The sequence below is a fragment of the Solanum verrucosum genome, unplaced genomic scaffold, assembly GCF_900185275.1.
Source record: "Solanum verrucosum unplaced genomic scaffold, falcon-dt-bn FXZP01000112.1, whole genome shotgun sequence".
Taxonomy (NCBI): domain Eukaryota; kingdom Viridiplantae; phylum Streptophyta; class Magnoliopsida; order Solanales; family Solanaceae; genus Solanum; species Solanum verrucosum.
In genome coordinates this window covers 489,159-507,578 of record NW_026020441.1, presented here as the reverse complement: position 1 = coordinate 507,578, position 18,420 = coordinate 489,159, and the positions used below count along the sequence as shown (strand labels likewise).

General features: G+C 33.7%; 1 protein-coding gene across 2 annotated transcripts in view; it reads left to right on the top strand.

The window, feature by feature from the left end:
- LOC125808456 (ras-related protein RABH1e) overlaps nt 1-18,420 on the top strand; it is a 942,753-nt gene that overhangs the window by 527,978 nt on the left and 396,355 nt on the right. The gene's annotated exons all lie outside the window — the stretch shown is intronic.

Below are 18,420 nucleotides of genomic sequence, written 5' to 3'. Positions count from 1 at the left end.
TATTCCAATTCATCAAATTATTAGATTATCAATCCTACTTTGTGTAGACGACATTTTTTCATATTCATTTTGTGTTTGTATCTCTCTTTTCTACTTCAGCTTATGTGCTCTTTTTTTTCTATTCACATTAAAAGTTATTGTCTTTAATTTGACTTATTCATGTATGTTTTTTGATTAGTTGAAAGTTCATCTTACTTGGGTACGCAAACGTTTGTATCATAGTTATTTCACCTCTTGCAACATAGAAATTTGTCATGAAAATATCAAATCATGTAAGATTACATTCTTTTTAATTATAACTTCTTGGAGTATCATGAAACTGTATGTTCTTGTTTGTGTAAATTTTGGTTAAGAATCAATTTACATAATTTAACTAATAATTTTGAATTGGGCAAGGGGTACGTACCTATAATAATTATGATTTATATACATCGATTAGATATTTGAACAATTATTATTTTTATCACTAATAATAACTATTTATTTTGTAGGTGTACACCAAAAAAATTGACAATGAACCACTAGCTATCATAAGAAAGGTATGTGTTGATCGAATTTATGTGCAATTTTTACAAAGCACAATTCACATTCGATAACAACTTCTTGACCTGTTTGTGATTGTAATAAGGTGGAGGCTACAATTTTTTAGAAAGAAGGCAAAAAATTTAGAGCATGAAATATTTTGAACCAATAAGCGACACTTAATGACATATTAAAAAAAAAATCTATCAAGTTGAATACTTGATATATTAAAAAAATACATAATTAAAATTGTTCGAATATTACTTCATAATAATATTTCAGCATGATGTACCTTCTACTGTTAATAATCTTGTTTGAATTGACTCACCATTCATTGGTTTGAGCTTGTATATTTTCTCTTCAATTACAATGCAAGTTTTCGCACAATGATCATCTACTAGCCATCTTAAGGAAGACATAGATTGATCAAATTTCAATATAACTTTTGCAAAACACTACTCTCATTCAACAACAACTTCTTAATACGTATGCAAATGTGAAAAGGTTGAGACTACAATTTCTTAAAAAGAAGATGAAAAACTTAAGAAAAGAAATATTTTGAAATCACATTTGACATTTAAATTATGAGTTATGCCATATTAAACAAAAGAAACTTTTATCAAATTGAATACTTGAAATATTATAGGAATTGCATAATTGAAGTTATTGATTTTAGCTTGTATATTTCTCTTCAATTTTTGTGCAACTTATCACACACTAATTATAATATTTTCAAAGTTCTTGTACTAATTAAGCATGAGATACATGGGCAACATACATGTTCATGTATATATATAGGGGTGTTCATGGTTTGGATAAAAATCGATCCAAACCGATAAAATAAAACTGATTTTATTTGAGTTTGGTTTGGTTTGGTTTTAGATTTTTGAAACCGGTAGTATTTGGTTTGGTTATGGTTTTATTCAAAAAAAATGAAGAAATAACCGAACCGAACCGATGAATTATATACACATAATTTATTAATATACATACTTAATATATTGTTTTTATAAACAATTTTAAAGATCTTATATATGTTTTCATTAAAATTTCTTTATACTTTATTTATTGAAAGCAAGAATCCCCAAGGTGAAAACATTTATCTTATTGTCACAACCTGATTCCTCGAATCATGATGACACCTACTATAACCCACCAGTAGGTAAGCCAACCCGTAACCCGGAACAACAAGTAATGGTTTTGAGGGCAGAGGCTAAACAAGAGTAAGCAAAAATTTAAGATAACAACATACATAGGCAGAAGCAAACCAAAACATAAATACAAATAAAGATCCCTCCCAGAACCTGGAAGTCACTAGTACAGAGCTACTACAAAATGAGTACAAGTCCCAAAAGTGGACAACAGAGATTGGACTGTCTTGAAAGGTAAAAGACAAGTCTATATATACAGATGGAGACTGAAATAGTACAAAACGCCGTGTGCTCACTCCCGTCTCCGGATCAGTCTGCTCCAAGCTTGATCAACGTTGGCTACTAGTGCCTGGACCTGCATCACGAAACAGATGCAGAGCGTAGCATGAGTACCAAAACAACAGGTACCCAGTAGGCATCATAGGCCGACTAAACTTGAAAAGTAAAGACAATATGAAAAGAAGGAATAACACAAACCGAAGTCAAGAACTAAAATCTAACTAACAATGGAATGCACACGAGTGTAGAAAGAACTAACTAAAGTAATCTATAAGCTAACTACACCTAACTGGACCCCCATAAGCCCAGAAGGTACACTCGTGCGCAAGTTAAATAAAAACCCGAACGGACCCCCATAAGCCCGACGAGTACACAGAATAACTATAACTAAAGAGAATTGCATATGAGAACCCAAGAATGGAGAACACGAACCAAAACCTCAACCCCAATTAGTAGAATCTGACAGTACGAAGGCCGGACCTCGAACCGGATGCTCACCAGAAGTACCTAAGTAACCAATCACAAGTATCAAGTATATGAGGTCGGAACTCTAACCGGATGCTCTATATAAGTATCTGGTCAATAGAGGCCAGAACTCTAACCGGATGCTTTATATAAGTATCTGGGCAATAGAGGCCGGACCTTAAACCGGATGCTCTATATAAGTATCTGGGCAATAGAGGCCGGAACTCTAACCGGATGCTCTATAAAGGTGCCAATGTAGCTGCTGAAAGAGTCTCAATCGATCCATACTCATAAATGTTCGTGAAACGCCATCTACACTTAGCCAATCAATGTAAGTCCTTGTAACCAAATCGAAAATCCAAATTCAAATCGTGAAGCAAAACTAGTGTCGCCGATGTAACTCGTAAAGCTGTAACATCGGGGAAAATAAGGATAACTGTAGTCGGAGAAAGAGTATCGCCTAACTAAGGCCCAAACTATCAGACTCAAGTCTGCTACACCAGTCTACAGGGATCTAAGCCGGCCGAGCGACGTCGGGACAAAACTAAGGCCTATCGGATCTGAATCATGTATTTCTAAAGCAAACCCTAGTCAAACCTAAACTAAGGCCCAACATGCTTCAAATAGACAATAATTAAGCATGCAAGCACTCCACATAGCGAGGAGGGTCCATTAATAACACAAAGCATGCTCACAGTAACCCGATAATTCTCGAAATAGACCGAAAACATGATTTCTTAACCTCTATGCAGGATTCAATAACTACCCAACCCAAATCCCAACTAATCAACATGCATTCACATTCTCGAGCTCAATCTAACAGAGGGAAACCGTAGCCTACCTGTAGGCCGATCACACGCGCTCCAAAATCACTTCTTCGGAGCTTTTCCTTTTCGAACGGTCTCGAAACGCTGCCTCGCTATCAAAAATAGAGTCACAACATTAATACGGTCGTTTAGACACCAAAATCACAACAAACGGAGACGGGTCAATTTTGGAGTCAAAATGGGAATTGTGGGACCCGCGCTGCAAATTCTGGAATTAACCCCAAAAGTGGGTCCTAACCAGTTTCCCCCAGCTCATATCCCAAAATGGGACACAATTCGGGGCTCGGGAACAACACACTATCAACATGCAACCAAAACTCAAATTACACTAAAACGGAACAACAATAGCAACAGTTATTTACAAGAAAATATCAGAAACGAGGATCAAGATGCTGAAACCAATCACACCATGATGATACTCACGAAAAACCCCACGATCTAGGCTTTTGAATCACCAGATTCGCACCTAAAATGACCACGAAATCACCTTCTAAATTTTCCCAAAAAAATTGAGCTCGAAATGAGCTAAGACAGCAGCTAAAACACAACTTTTTACCTCCAAAAAAAAGTTAAATACGAAATCTAACCACGCCAACACATTCTCCTTGAAAAACCACTCAAGATAGCCCCAAGAATCATCGAAATCGGATCTAAAATGACTGAAATATCAAGTCTCAAAAATTCCCAAAATCAAGTTCACAAAAAGGGTGTGGCAGCAGGTATTTTACGAAAATTACCTCAAACGAGGACCCCCAAATCACTATCCAAGCTCACCAACGTGTTGTCCTCGAAAAATCTCACAACTTTTCCTTTTGAATCGCCCAAATCGGTTGAGAGATGAGAGAGTTATGAGAGTTTGAAGTTTGGAAATGTTGCTGGTTTTTTTGCAATAAATTGCAGATTGCTGCAAAAAACATTTCCAAAATTCTAAAACTCCGACGGAGTGCTCCGAACTCGTTCGGAACCCCGTGTACGCAAACGAGATATGCAACCATACCAAATTCGATATTCCAGACTCAACGGCGCAGTCAAAATTTCCATCAGAGGTCATTTCGATAAAAAGTGGGTCCCACTTCCAAAAGTCATTTTAAGTCAAAACCCACAAAAGGGCTCGGAAAGATATCGAAAACCTCCAGACACAAAAGAAGGGTCAATCTAGACCAAACTTGACATTCCGGAGCTAACCGCGCTGATGGAATTTTCATCTGAGCGCATTTTCCAAGAATGTTGACCAAAGTCAAGCTTATGCCAAATTTCAAAGGCTAAAACACCTAATGATCCAAATTCACATCGAAGGCATCGATACTTGTGCCAACTATGCTACTACCCTAATTTGGCCATTCCGGAGCTGATGGAACTGTCATAATTCTATTCTGAGGTCATCTTCTTGAACTTTTGATCGAAAATGATCGTTCAAGGTTAATAAGTTCCAAAACACAAAAACTCGCACCAAGACCAAACGAACGACTAGGTGACTGAACCGTCAATCCCAGCAAGTCATAAATGTCTTGGGGTTGCTACAGGAACGCTCTAAACGACACATAGAAGGCAAGACACAGAAATGACCAGGAGGGTCATTACACTTATTGATTTCATGTATATGAGTGTCTATGACAATCTTTGTGGGACTGAAAATGTTATGGTCTCTTCCTTCTAGGCCAATATAGTGAATTTTAAAGCTTTATTGATAGTAAATTCAATGATCAAAATTTCGGTAATTTAAGTCATTCTAACTATTTTTTATTTTGAATGGATTGTTATCACTTTTTTCACATTTTGAATGAATTGTTTCTTTTATTTTGTGTATGGTTAATAACCGAATAACCGAACCAAACCAAACTGAAACTGATAACCAGCAAACCGATAAATGTATATTATATTTGGTTTGGTTTGGTTTTGATAATTTTAAAACCGATTAAGTTGGTTTGATTTTGGTTTTGACCAATAACCGATCTAAACCGACCCGTGAACACCCCTATATATATATATATATATATATATAACAACTCACACAATTTAGCATGGGACACACGTGCCATGACTAGTATATTATTAAAAGTAGGAAGAATCTAAGTCAAAGGTTGAATTGCAAAAATACACCTTACCTATTAATTTATTTTCTTAAAATCATTTAAAAATATATTTTTCCATTAAAATCAACTCATACATACACCTCTTCATTTTCCTAACTTATCATCATATTATCATCAATAAATAATAAATAATAAATAATAAATAATAAATAATAATAATAATAATAATAATTATTATTATTATTATTATTTATTATTATTATTAAAAGTGAAAAGCTCCAAAATTTGAAATTAGATTGCCATTTTACCCCTATACTAAATAAAAAGTTATAAAATATTGTATTACTCAAATATTAAATAGTAATCATAAATTAATTGTCATTTTTCCTTCACATAAAACGAAAAAAAAAACTTCTATTAAATTAGTAAATAGTAAGTGTTGGTCTTTTGAGCATTTTAATAATTATTTATTATTAAATTGTCTCACATAACTATGCCATAGGCTTAATAGTCATTCTGCCACAATGAAGATGGAATAGAGGACGTGGGATTTATATGCATTTGTGCCTAATTACTTAGTGGTCAATTAATGACCACAGGCATTATGCAGTTTGCTGCTTTCTGGTGAACGTTGGCAATTGTCTAAGTGTAACATTTGCACGTTGGTGCATTTGTTACCCCTCACCTTTATTTCATTATTTTACTCCTCCATTATACCTTGTAACCTATGTAACTCCTAAGATCATTTACCTTCACTATTAATTACCACATTATCTTTCTAAACTTTCTCAACTATAAATAGTGGTGGTCTTCAATTGGTTTAGGACACACAAGAAAAATATAGAGTGAAAAAGAAAGTCAAAAAAAGTGAGTTCCTATTAGTTGAAGGGAGGTGTTCTTTTTGTGGAGCTTTGGACTCAACTCTTGTCTAGAGTTTGTTGAGTTACACTTTATGATTAGGTTGTTGTATCCTGGAGGGGACAAGTCAAGGGTACTACTACTGGACCGGTGAAAAACATTTGTTGTAGTGGGCTTGAATCTCTTTAAAGAGAGCGAGATATCTGTGCATCAGCCTTAAGAGACTTTTATTTCTTTATTTTTATTTTTAATTGTAATCTTGTAATTTTTCACTAACAATTTTAAGGAGATTCATAATGGCTACAATTGGAAAAACCACAGATGTCAAGATGAGAGACCTTAACAAGCCATTTCAGTTCAATGGTCACCATTTCAAGAGATGGAAGGGTGAAGTATTTTTCTACTTAAGTTTTCTCAATGTTTCTTATGTGTTAACTGAGAAGAATCCTAATAAAGTTGACATCACCTCTATGAATAATGATGAAACTATAACTCATCTAGAGAAAGTGAAAAAGTACGATGGTGATTCGTATAAGTGTCGGTATTAAATTCTTAATTGTCTATCTGATAATTTTTATTATTATGTTGATATAACTTACTCTTGTGCAAAGAAAATTTGGAAAGCATTGCAGAGTAAGTATGATATCGAAGATGCTGGAGCATAAAAATATGCGGCTAGTAGATTTTTTCGTTTCCAAATGGTGGACAATAGGAGTGACAATTTCAGCCCATATTAATGAAATGAGTCCATTTTAATCCATATTTAATGACTTGGATCACTCATATTTTAATTGGGTAAATATGGGCTTCAAGCTATTTTAAGAGCTCCTACAAATATGGTCAAAATGGGTATCCATATAAACCCATAATAGATCACTCACTTCTACTCAAAATTCTAAATTGTGCTAAAAAATAAAAAATTATAATAATAATTTTAATTTTCAAAAATATTAATTTATTTTTCAAAAAAATTGGAGGGTGGGTGGGGCTGAGAAGGGGAGGAGGGCAGATGGGATTTTTTTTTTTTTTTGAAAAACATATATTTTTTTAAAAAATAAAAATAAAATAGGGTTAGGTTGGGTGGAGAGTAAGGGGGTGGCAGAGGGGTAAATTATTTTTGAAAAAAAAAATTAGGGGTAGGTTGGGTGGAAGGTGTGTGGGTGGGGGGGTTAGGGTTGGCAAAAAAAAAAAATTTTATTTTTCGGAAAAAAGTTTTTCAAAATTTTTTTGGGGGTTGGGGGTAGGGGTTGCCAAGTTTATTTTATTTTTGTCAAAAAAAAAGTCTTTTAATTTTTTTTTGGGGTGAGGGAGGTTGTGGTGGGGTATAGGGGTGGGGTGGTAGGGGTAGGATGGATGGTAGGGGTTGAGGTATTAACAACTTAGCTTTGATTTAATATTTTTTTGATTTAAGAGATTAAAGTGGGTTACAACCATTTTACCCAAATCATATTTGACCAAATCCATATTTACCCATATTTTATATGGGTGGATTGTGATCCAGTCCATTTTAACTCAATCCATATTCAATCCATCCAAATCCGATCCAAACCACCCATTTGCCACCCCTAGTGGACAACAAATCAGTGGTAGACCAAGCTCAAAACTTTATAATGATTGTTGGAGAGCTTAGGTCCGAGTAGGTAAAACTTAGAGACAACCTTATTGTTTGTGGTATAGTAGATAGACTTCCACCTTCTTGGACGGAATTTCAAAAAACTAAGCGCCACAAACAAAAGGAAACCTCTCTTGAAACCTTGATAATGAAAATTTGTATGGAAGAGGAGGCAAGAGGCCAAGATGCACTTTTACAAACAGAAGAGAGCAACATCACAACGAAGGTAAATTTAATTACTTCAAATATGCTACTCCTGAATCTCACAAAAATACTTCTTTGAAGCCTAAGAAGAAAAAATTCAAGAAAAATAATGGTAGACCTCCCAAGAAAAATAATGGTGAAAATAGCCAAGAACAAAATCAACAAGTTCAAGATAAGGGATCGTGCTTTGTTTGTGGCAAGAGTGGACATATTGCTCGATTTTGCAGATTCAGAAATGTGGTCCTAACCCTCAGACAAACGTTATCGAAGAACCTTTTGTGGTGGTGATTACCGACATAAACATGGTTGAGAGTGTTGATGGATGGTGGACTGATTCTGGTGCAAATTGTCATGTCTGTTATGACAAAGACTGATTTAAGAAATATACACATTTTGAGGAGCCCAAAACCATCATACTTGGTGATTCTCACACAACTCAACTGCTTGGAACATGAGATGTCGAATTGTGTTTTACTTTTGGAAGGGTATTAATTTTGAAAGATATACTTTATACTCCTTCTATGAGGAAAAATTTGATGTCTAGTTTTCTTCTTAATAAAGCAGGCTTTAAACAGATTATTGAATCTAATCAATATGTAATTGTGAAGAAGGGTATTTTTGTAGGAAAAGGGTATGCTTGTGATGGGATGTTTAAACTGAATGTTGAAATGAATAAAGTTTCTACTTTTGTTTATATGCTTTCTTTTACCAATTTTTGGCATGCTCGTTTGTGTCATATTAATGATCGTTATGTTGGAATCATGAGTAGTTTAGGATTAATCCCAATGGTTAAAAGAATTTTGAAAAGTGTGAGGCTTGTAGAAGAGTCAAAATTACTAAAAGGCCTCATTTTCAAGTTGAAAGAAAAACTTATTTGCTAGAATTAGTTCATACTGATATTTGTGAACTTGGAGAAATTTTAACTCGTGGAAGTAATAGGTATTTTATCACTTTCATTGATGATTTTTCTAAGTTTACATATTTTTACTTGATGAAAAATAAAAGTGATGCTTTTGAAAAATTTTAAACTTATCTCCATGAGGATGAAAATCAGTTCGGAAGAAAAATAAAAATGATTAGAAGTGATAGAGGTAGTGAATGTGAGTCAAATGAATTTAATTCTTTTGTTAGATCATTGTGAATAATTCATAAAACTACTCCTCCTTATTCTCCTCCATCTAATGGTGTAGCGGAAAGGAAAAATAGAATTTTGGTTGAATTGACTAATGTCATGCTTATTGAGTCGCATGCAACTTTAAATTTTTAGGGTGAAACTATTTTAACTGCTTGTTATGTGTTGAATTGTGTGCCTCATAAAAAGTCTAAACTGACACCTTTTGAATTGTGGAAAGATCACAAACCAAGTTTGGGATATCTAAGAGTTTGGGTAAAAAAATTACTACTTGTGCTTTTCTTGGTTATGCTTCAAATAGTACATCCTATAAATTTTTTAATCTTGAAGATAATATTATAATAGAATTAGGTGATGCTATTTTTCATGAGAATAAATTTCCTTTTGATTCTAAAAATAGTGGGAGTCAAAGGATTGAACAACATATTTTGTCACTACCTAGTTCTTTTACTTCCACTTTAAAAAATAAAAAAATTGATGATTTTGAGTAAGGAAGAAGTAAAAGAGCTAGAGTAGAAAAAGATTTTGGTCTTGATTTTTATGTGTTTAATGTCGGAGATGACCCTCTCACTTTGAAAGAAACATTATCTTAACATGATTCCATTTTTTGGAAAGAGGCTGTAAATGATGAAATGGAATCTCTAATTTCGAATAAAACTTGGAAGTTAGTTGATTTACCAACGGATTGTAAAACTATTGGTTACAAATGGGTCTTAAGAAAAAGGTTAAAATCGAATGGACATATTGATAAATACAAGGCAAAACTAGTTGCAAAAGGCTTTAAACAACTAGGAGGCCTAGAATTTTTTTATACTTTTTCACCGGTAACAAGAATTACATCCATAAGACTTTTAATTGCTATGGTTGTAATTTTTTATTTGCAAATTCATCAAATGGATGTAAAAACTGTTTTTTTTAAATGGAGACCTAAATGAGGAAATTTATATGGAACAACCTGAGTATTTTATTGAAGCAGGCCAAGAAAGCAAAATATGTAAACTTACTAAATCCATAAATGGCTTGAAACAGACACCAAAGCAATGACATGAAAAAATTGATTTCTGCATGATTGAAAATGATTTTAAAACAAATGAGTGTGATAAGTGCATATATCACAAGTCTTGGAATAATTCACATGTGATTATTTGCCTATATGTTGATGATTTATTGATCTTTGGCTCTAACATAAATGTTATTGATGAAACTAAAAATATTCTTAGAAGCCATTTTGATATGAAAGATCTTGGTGAGAAATTTTTTATTCTTGAAATAAAAATAACAAGAACATGTGAGGAAATTTTCCTTGACCAGTAACATTATGTTGAGAAAATCTTGAAAAAATATAACTTTCTAGATTGCAAGCATGTTGTAACTCTTTTTGATTCAAGTGTTCACTTATTTCCCGTTGAAAGTGAAAACAATGTAATAAATCAAAATGAATATGCTAGCATAATTGGAAGTTTGAGATATGTGACTGATTGCACTAGGCCTAATATTGCATATGCAGTAGGAGTACTTGGCAGGTTTACAAGCAAGCTAGGTAATGAACATTGGCATGCTATAACAAGAGTTATGAGATATTTAATTGGAACAAAAAATTATGGCTTGTTCTATAAAAAATACGGAAAAGGGCCATAAATGCCCTTGAACTATTTGAAAAGGTTTAAAAATACCCCGCATCCACCTATTGGGCTAAAAATACCCCTCAATCCACCTTTCTAGTCCATTTCTACCCTTAAAACTAACATCTTTTTTTTTTTTTTAAATATTGTTATTATTATTATTTATTACATGTCATTTTCTTATTGGATAAATTAAATTCTAACCCATTTAATTTTCTCCTACCCACCCATTTCAGCCCCATGACCCAAACTCCAAAATAGATTGATGAATTCTTTCTCCCTTAACCCTAAGCCTCTTTCTTCTTCCTTGATTTTTTAATTCAAAAATTCCATGACTATTTTCAATTAAATGTATATGTGAAAATATATTGGAGAAAACATGATACTTCTGTGAAGGCAATATCAAATCAACCCAATATATACTAGTGCAGTTTATTCATATGAGAGGATAAAAGACGGTCCTTCCCCTTTCATATTTATTAGTGTGTTCTACCTGAAATTGTATATAACAAAGCAACAATAAATAAATAGTTTTTATCTTCTTATATGTTATCTGTATAAGAAATTAGCGTAGAAGCTCCCTACAGAACGCCATGAAATTGAGCCATGAAATTAAATGAAGTTGATGTCTGCGTTCTTACTTTAGTGAGTTAAATTTCTTTCCTGTGAATTTAATCATCATAATATTAACAAGACAAAGGCTCAAAAATAAAATACTAAAAACAACCGACTGTAAAATGAGCCCATAAATGTAAAGATGACCAAAATAAAACTAGTGATGTTCATTAATATAATAAAATGATCATTATGTGATAAACTCACAAAACTAATAATACGTATAGTTCAATAGTATGTTTTCCCAATATATTTTCATATATATATTTGATTGGAAATAGTCTTGAAATTTTTGAATAAAAAAAGTGGGAAGAAGAAAGAGGCTTAGGGTTAAGGGAGAGAGAATTCATCTATCTATTTTTTATGATTAACTAATTGGGTTTGGGTCATGGGGCTGAAATGGGTGGGTAGGAGAAAATTAAATTTGTTAGAATTTAATTTATCCAATAAGAAAATGACATGTAATATATAATAATAACAATAAATTTTTTTAAAAAAGGATTTTAGTTTTAAGGGTAGAAATGGACTAGAAAGGTGGATTGAGGGGTATTTTTAAACCTTTTCAAATAGTTCAAGGGTATTTTTGGCCCTTTTCCGTAAAAAATATCATGTTGTACTTGAAGGCTTTTCTGATGCAGATTGGAACACTTTATCAGGTGATTCCTGTTCTACCACTGGTTATGTATATACTTTGGGTGGTGGTGCTATTTGTTGGAAATCAAAAAGCAAACAATAATTACTAACTCTACCATGGAGGCTAAACTAATTGCTTTAGCTTCAGCTAGTGAGGAAGCGAATTGGTTGAGAGATTTATTATTTCAAATACCTTATTTTGAAAAATCAATTCCTCCTATTTTAATTCATTGTAGTGCACCGCTGCGATTGGTGGAGTTCAAAATCATTATTACAATGGTAAATCCAGACCTATAAGGAGGAAACACAATAATGTAAGGTCCTATTTGACAAATGGTACTATTAATGTTGATTATGTCAAATCTTGTGATAATCTTGCAGATCCTCTTACTAAGATCTTAACAAGAGAAAAGGTCTAGAGCACATCGAGGGGGGTGAGATTGAAGCCTATAAATTCTTGAGTCATATATGAGGAAACCCAACCTGGGGACTAAAGATCCTATAACCAGGTTCAAAGGGAAAACTAATCATATGATGACTTGTTGTGAAAAATGCACTATTTTTTAATTTACTCCCTATGATATGAGTCAGGGGCGGACCTAGGTTGTGTCTAGGGGGTTCACCCGAACCCCCGGTCGAAAAATTACGTTATATATATAGAGCCCAATTCTGATTTTTTGTGTACATATATTAAAATGAACCCCCTGAAAATAAGTGAGAAGCTTTAGCTCAATGGATAAGGGATTCAATAGTGGCTTTTACGTCGTGTGTTCGAATCCCATGCGCAGCAATTCCTCTTCCCTTATTTTTTTACCCTTTTTAATGCATGAAATTAGGCTCAACTTTTGGGCTTGGATCATTTTCTCTTTTTCATTATTTTTTCTCTTTTATGTCATTTTTTTTCTATTTGTTTTTTGTTTAAATTTATTAGACACATTTTTTTTATTCTTATATCTATTAGTCATTTTATTTCAACATAATTTTGTGTACAACTCTTTAAAAATGATGAATTCTATTTATAAAGATAAATTTGATATAATAGAATGAAGAAACTAAAAATCGTCGAAATTCTTTTAATAATATATATTTAATAGAATTCATGGAATTTCTTTTCTATTTTTTCAATTCTATTATAGAGATATGAAAACTAAACTTATTTGATTTATTTGTCATTTTTTTTCAACAAGTGATGACTAACCTAGTAAATTAAACTACATGATCTAAAAAAATGACGATGCCATTTATTTATCTTTTGAATATGCATTATAATATTAGTAAATCTATACTTACACTCTTTTAGAAAATCTTGATAATTTTTCTAGTAATATGTGTTTGAATGGATACTAATTTTTAAAAAATTTAAAATGCAAAATAAAGTAAAACATTACAAAATAAAAGTATAAAAAGTACAAGAGATTTTAAGAATGTTCAATGGAGCAGGGTAAAAGTAGGAAGAAATGCTTAATGCGATACGATAGGGTAATATAAATTTAGCGGGTTAAGGTAAATATTTTTCTTCTCCGTCTCGCTTCCTTTTTCATCCTTTAATTTTCACGTGTTTTAGAAATTAACTTATGTAATACAACTGATCCACTCATTTTTTTTTATCAACGAAGCTTTGTTCTCAATATCTTTGATTAGTTTGGTGTTAACTTGTCACTCCCCGAGCCTACACCCTGGGCGGGACTGGCACTCGAAGACCATTATTGGCCTCAAGCGAACCCTTGGCCTGGCTTACTAACTCAGCGGAAGACTTAATTCATCACATACACATTTATGAAGTAACTAGAATGTTATAAAAGAACATTCAACTGGCCATTAAGGCAAACTCAAGTCTTTAACATAGGAAATGAAAAGTAAAGACAACTGAATTAACTAATTGTTTGTCTGTCTGTCTATGAAGCCTCTAAACAACTAAGATGGATGTCGGGACAGGCCCACGACATCCTAATGAGCTAATACTAAAACTGAAAGCAATGAAAATGAATTTTCTGGAATGCAAAGAGGCTCACCAACAGACTCTGAACTGCTCACTGGATCAACGATGCGCCAGATGCTGATCCTAGTTACCTGTGTCTGCATCATAATAAGATGCAAGCCAACTGACATCAGTACATTGAATGTACGAGTATGCGAGTTGGAATGCTAAAACAACATAGGCTTGAAAAAGAATTTGAAAGAAACACTTACCTTGGCTCTTCTTAACTCATGAACACTTAACTGAACTCTTTTCAATATAAAACAGTTTAAAACAAGTGCAATATAAAGAAAAGTTGTTTAAAAACATGATGTCAACTCTGTGTATATACAAGGATACAACATAACTCTGAAATGTATGTAAAAATACAATAAACTAATGTATGTAAAAATACAATAACTTATGTGGGAGTTTCTCTAACCGACAACCATCACATAAGAGCTAAGGTGATGATACAACGATCTACCTCACGCTGCCAACGCATCATATACCCGGCCAAAGGTATAGAACATGAACTACTAAGTGGATCCACTAGTCTATTGTGAAAAGGGTTCATCTAAAAAGTATGATCCTTTTCTACCCATGGCGGCTACATGGTTTTATGGAGACGTGAGTTATCTGAACTCATGCTCGCCCCCAATTCGGTGCTCAATACTACTCCCAAAATATACTAGCTCTTATGTTTTTTTTTTAAAAAAAAACTTCTTATGTGATTTGAGATTAGTGCTCAAAAACATAGCTCAAAGGCTATCTTGAAAATCTCAGTTTCCTTTCTTGCTTCATTAGAAAGCTATTACTCTTTTCTGAAAACTAGCCCGAAGGTTCTTTGGAAATCTCAGTTTCCGTTCTTATTTAAATGTGAAAAACATTTTAAATCTCTTTGGGAATACTTAGTCCCTATATACTTTTTGAAGAAATGAACTTCAATCTATACTATTTACTCTTTACTCAACCTGAACTTTAAGTCTTAAAACAAGGTTAAAAGCATTTGCAAAAGACTTCTTGAAAGGACTCTGAAAACTTCCTAGACTTGGCTCTTGACTTTCGTTGAATTTGAATTTATGGATTCAAGGTTATGATTCATGTTTATGGATGATTTCTAGGTTTTTAGAAGTCATTTAGAGTAGTTAGAATCAATGGAAAGTGTTAGGACACTTTAAAAGGACTTAAATAGGCTAAACGACAAAAAACTGGTGAAAAATGCTAATCCGGGAGCGTCCCTAGCGTGCCGCGCCAGGCCCCAACTTACTGGGGCTTGTTTTGGGCGCACTGCAGGCGCGCCACCCCAGCCTCCTGGCACTATGGGGGCGCGATGCGCCTGGTCCTCCCCAGGTGTGTCTGATGAGTTTTTCAACTCGTTTTCTGATCCTAAATCGTTTTAACCTGATTCTTTTTCCCAAATTCACCTTAGATTCATGTACCCAAATCATATGCACAAAATTCTAACCCAAACAACTCAAGGAAACAACACTTAATCATCAAGAAACTCCTTAATCCCAACTCATATTCAAGAAAGAAATCAATTCAAGAATAACTATCAAGAACATCAATTTTCTCAATCTTTTTAGGACGAAAATATGTTGAATTAAACATTCTTGGCGCGTGGGTGAACTAACCCAACGCTATGTGATCTCACACCTTGTAGGTATCACCCCCGACGAAAACCACAAGCTAATCTCGACGAATCGTGAACGAATCTTGAACGTTCTTGCTTCCCCTTCTCCTTTCTCTTTTCTCCAAGCCCTAGCATAAATTCTAATTTTTCTAAAACTGACTAAATCTGATTTGACCCATATTAAACTCCTAAAAATGGATTAAAATAATAGGGCAATGAAAAGACTAAAATATCCCTTAAAATTCCGGATTGGACATTTCCTTAATCCAACAGCCCAACTTCCAAAGGGCATAGCTCACTCGTACGAACTCGGAATCGCGCAAACTTGGCGGCGTTGGAAAGATAATTCCAAGGGCTTTCCAACCATATCTGGAACTACACCTAAATCATCCTGATATAGGAGTTATGGTCGTTTGAAACTCACTTTAACTTGCTTAAAATTTTCCAAATTTCCTTATACTTTCCAAAAATAACTATTTCCAGATTTTAAAACTTCCTTCTAGTTCTTTCTAGTTGTGAGATGTTACATAATTTTTATCAACCAATGAGATACATTGTACAAAAAGCATGTCGGGGTTACTACGCTCACCGCGCACTTACATTACCACATGAGCTTCTTCTTTAAATTTCGAACCCCCTGAGCTTAATTCCTGGATCCGCCACTGATGTGAGTGCATTGTTTCCTGTAGTAATTTGTGAGGGTTGAGTTGATAAAACTCTTAATGAATATATGTAGCCCGTATGAGTGGAGTGTTAAACTTACAGAAGCACTCTCAACAGATTTCACCTATTTGAGTGTGGAAGTAGGTCGCTTTCTATGAGAATTGAGCTTATTCTCCAAAGCACTCATGAAACCGGGATAGCACAAAGCCGTAACGTGCTAGCTTTTAAAGCTCATGTCAACACCTTGATTATTATGTGTGAGCAGTGATATTTTATTTCCCGCAAGCAGTCATATTTCAAGTATGAGACCACTACGACTCTGGAGTAAAAGTTACTGTTTCACTAAGTGGAGGTTCAATGCAGAGCACACCTTCATTATGCATAGTAGTCTTCCTTCAACTGATAGACTCTCTTATTTAATATTAAAATGAGTGGGGGATTGTTGGTCTTTTCAGCATTTTAATACTTATTTATTATTAAATTGTCTCACATAATTATGTCATAGGCTTAATAGCTATTCTGCCACAATGAAGATGGAATAGAGGACGTGGGAGTTATATGCATTTGTGCCTAATTACTTAGTGGTCAATTAATGACCAGAGGCGAACCAAAGATTTAAAGAGTTTGGGTGCACCAATAATATCTTCATTTAAGCATTAGCGAATTTTTCAATGACGATTAATGAATAATAGCGAATTTTTTAATGACGATTAATGGATAATGTCTTTTTCAATGACGATTAATGGATAATAGCAAATTTTTTAATGATACTTAATGGATAATGTCGTATTTGATTAGTATTAGCAAATTTTTCAATGACGATTAATGGATGATAGCAAATATTTTAATGATGATTAATGCATAATAGCAAATTTTTTAAGGACGATTAATGGATAATAGCGAATTTTTTAATGACGATTAATGGAAATGTCGTATTTGATTAGTCATTGATAGTTATTAGATGGTCATGAGTTCGAATCCCCCTATTTATCAATTTTGATGTTATAAATAAACCCTTAAGTTTGTAATAAAAAGAGTAAAAAACAGTAAAAAATAAGATGTTAACCCGAATTGAAACCGGGTTGGAAGGGTGGATTTCCTTGCTTCTACCAGCAGACCAAAGCAGTTTTATGTTTTAGGGTGCACTCTTTAGTATATTTCCTTTTTTTATCAGTTTCTTGAGATATATATGCATATATACATTTTTTTTCCGAAGTTAACGGGTGCACGTGCACCCCACCTATGCATGTGGGTCCGCCTCTGTTAATGACCATAGGCATTATGCACTTTGCTGCTTTCTGGTGAACGTTGACAATTGTCAAAGTGTAACATTTGCATGTTGGTGCATTTGTTACCCCTCACATTTATTTCATTATTTTACTCCTCCATTATACCTTGTAATCTATGTAACTCCTAAAGTCATTTACCTTCACTATTAACTACCACATTATCTTCCTAGACTTTCTCAACTATAAATAGTGGTGGTCTTCATTTGGTTTAGGACACACAAGAAAAATATAGAGTGAAAAAGTTAGTCAAAAAAAGAGAGTTCTTATTAGTTGAAGGGAGATGTTCTTTTTGTGGAGCTTTTGACTCAACTCTTGTCCAGAGTTTGTTGAGTTACACTTTGTGATTAGGCTGTTGTATCTTGGAGGGGACAAGTCAAGAGTACTACTACTGGACCGGTGAAAAACATTTGTTGCAGTGGGCTTGAATCTCCTCAAAGAGAGCGAGATATCTGCGCCTCAGCCTGAAGAGATTTTTATTTTCAATTGTAATCTTGTAATTTTTTTATCTTGTAATTTTTCAATAACAGTAAGTATATATATAAGTGGAACCAAAATATTTTAAAAATTGAATTATCAAAATGTCCATAATTCTGCACTGGGACATGGCTCATCCATCAGACAAGTGTGTTCAACAAAAATACCACAGCCTTTAGCACTGAACTACGGGATAAGTTCAATATTATTTTTTGTGCACAAAACTGGAAAAAAGTTAGCACCTCCCTAATCATCCAAAGTTTGATGGTCTTTAGGTTCTTTTTATTGGAAAATTTATGTTTTCAAAAACTCAGTCACCTTCTTTGGGAATAATGCATAAGTAATTTCAACCAATGTGGCCCCTTCCTATTGGCTAGTAGTATCTCAATAATGTTCCCACGCACCTTAGCAAAGTAGTCACGTATGGTGCCACATCAACACAAAAGGA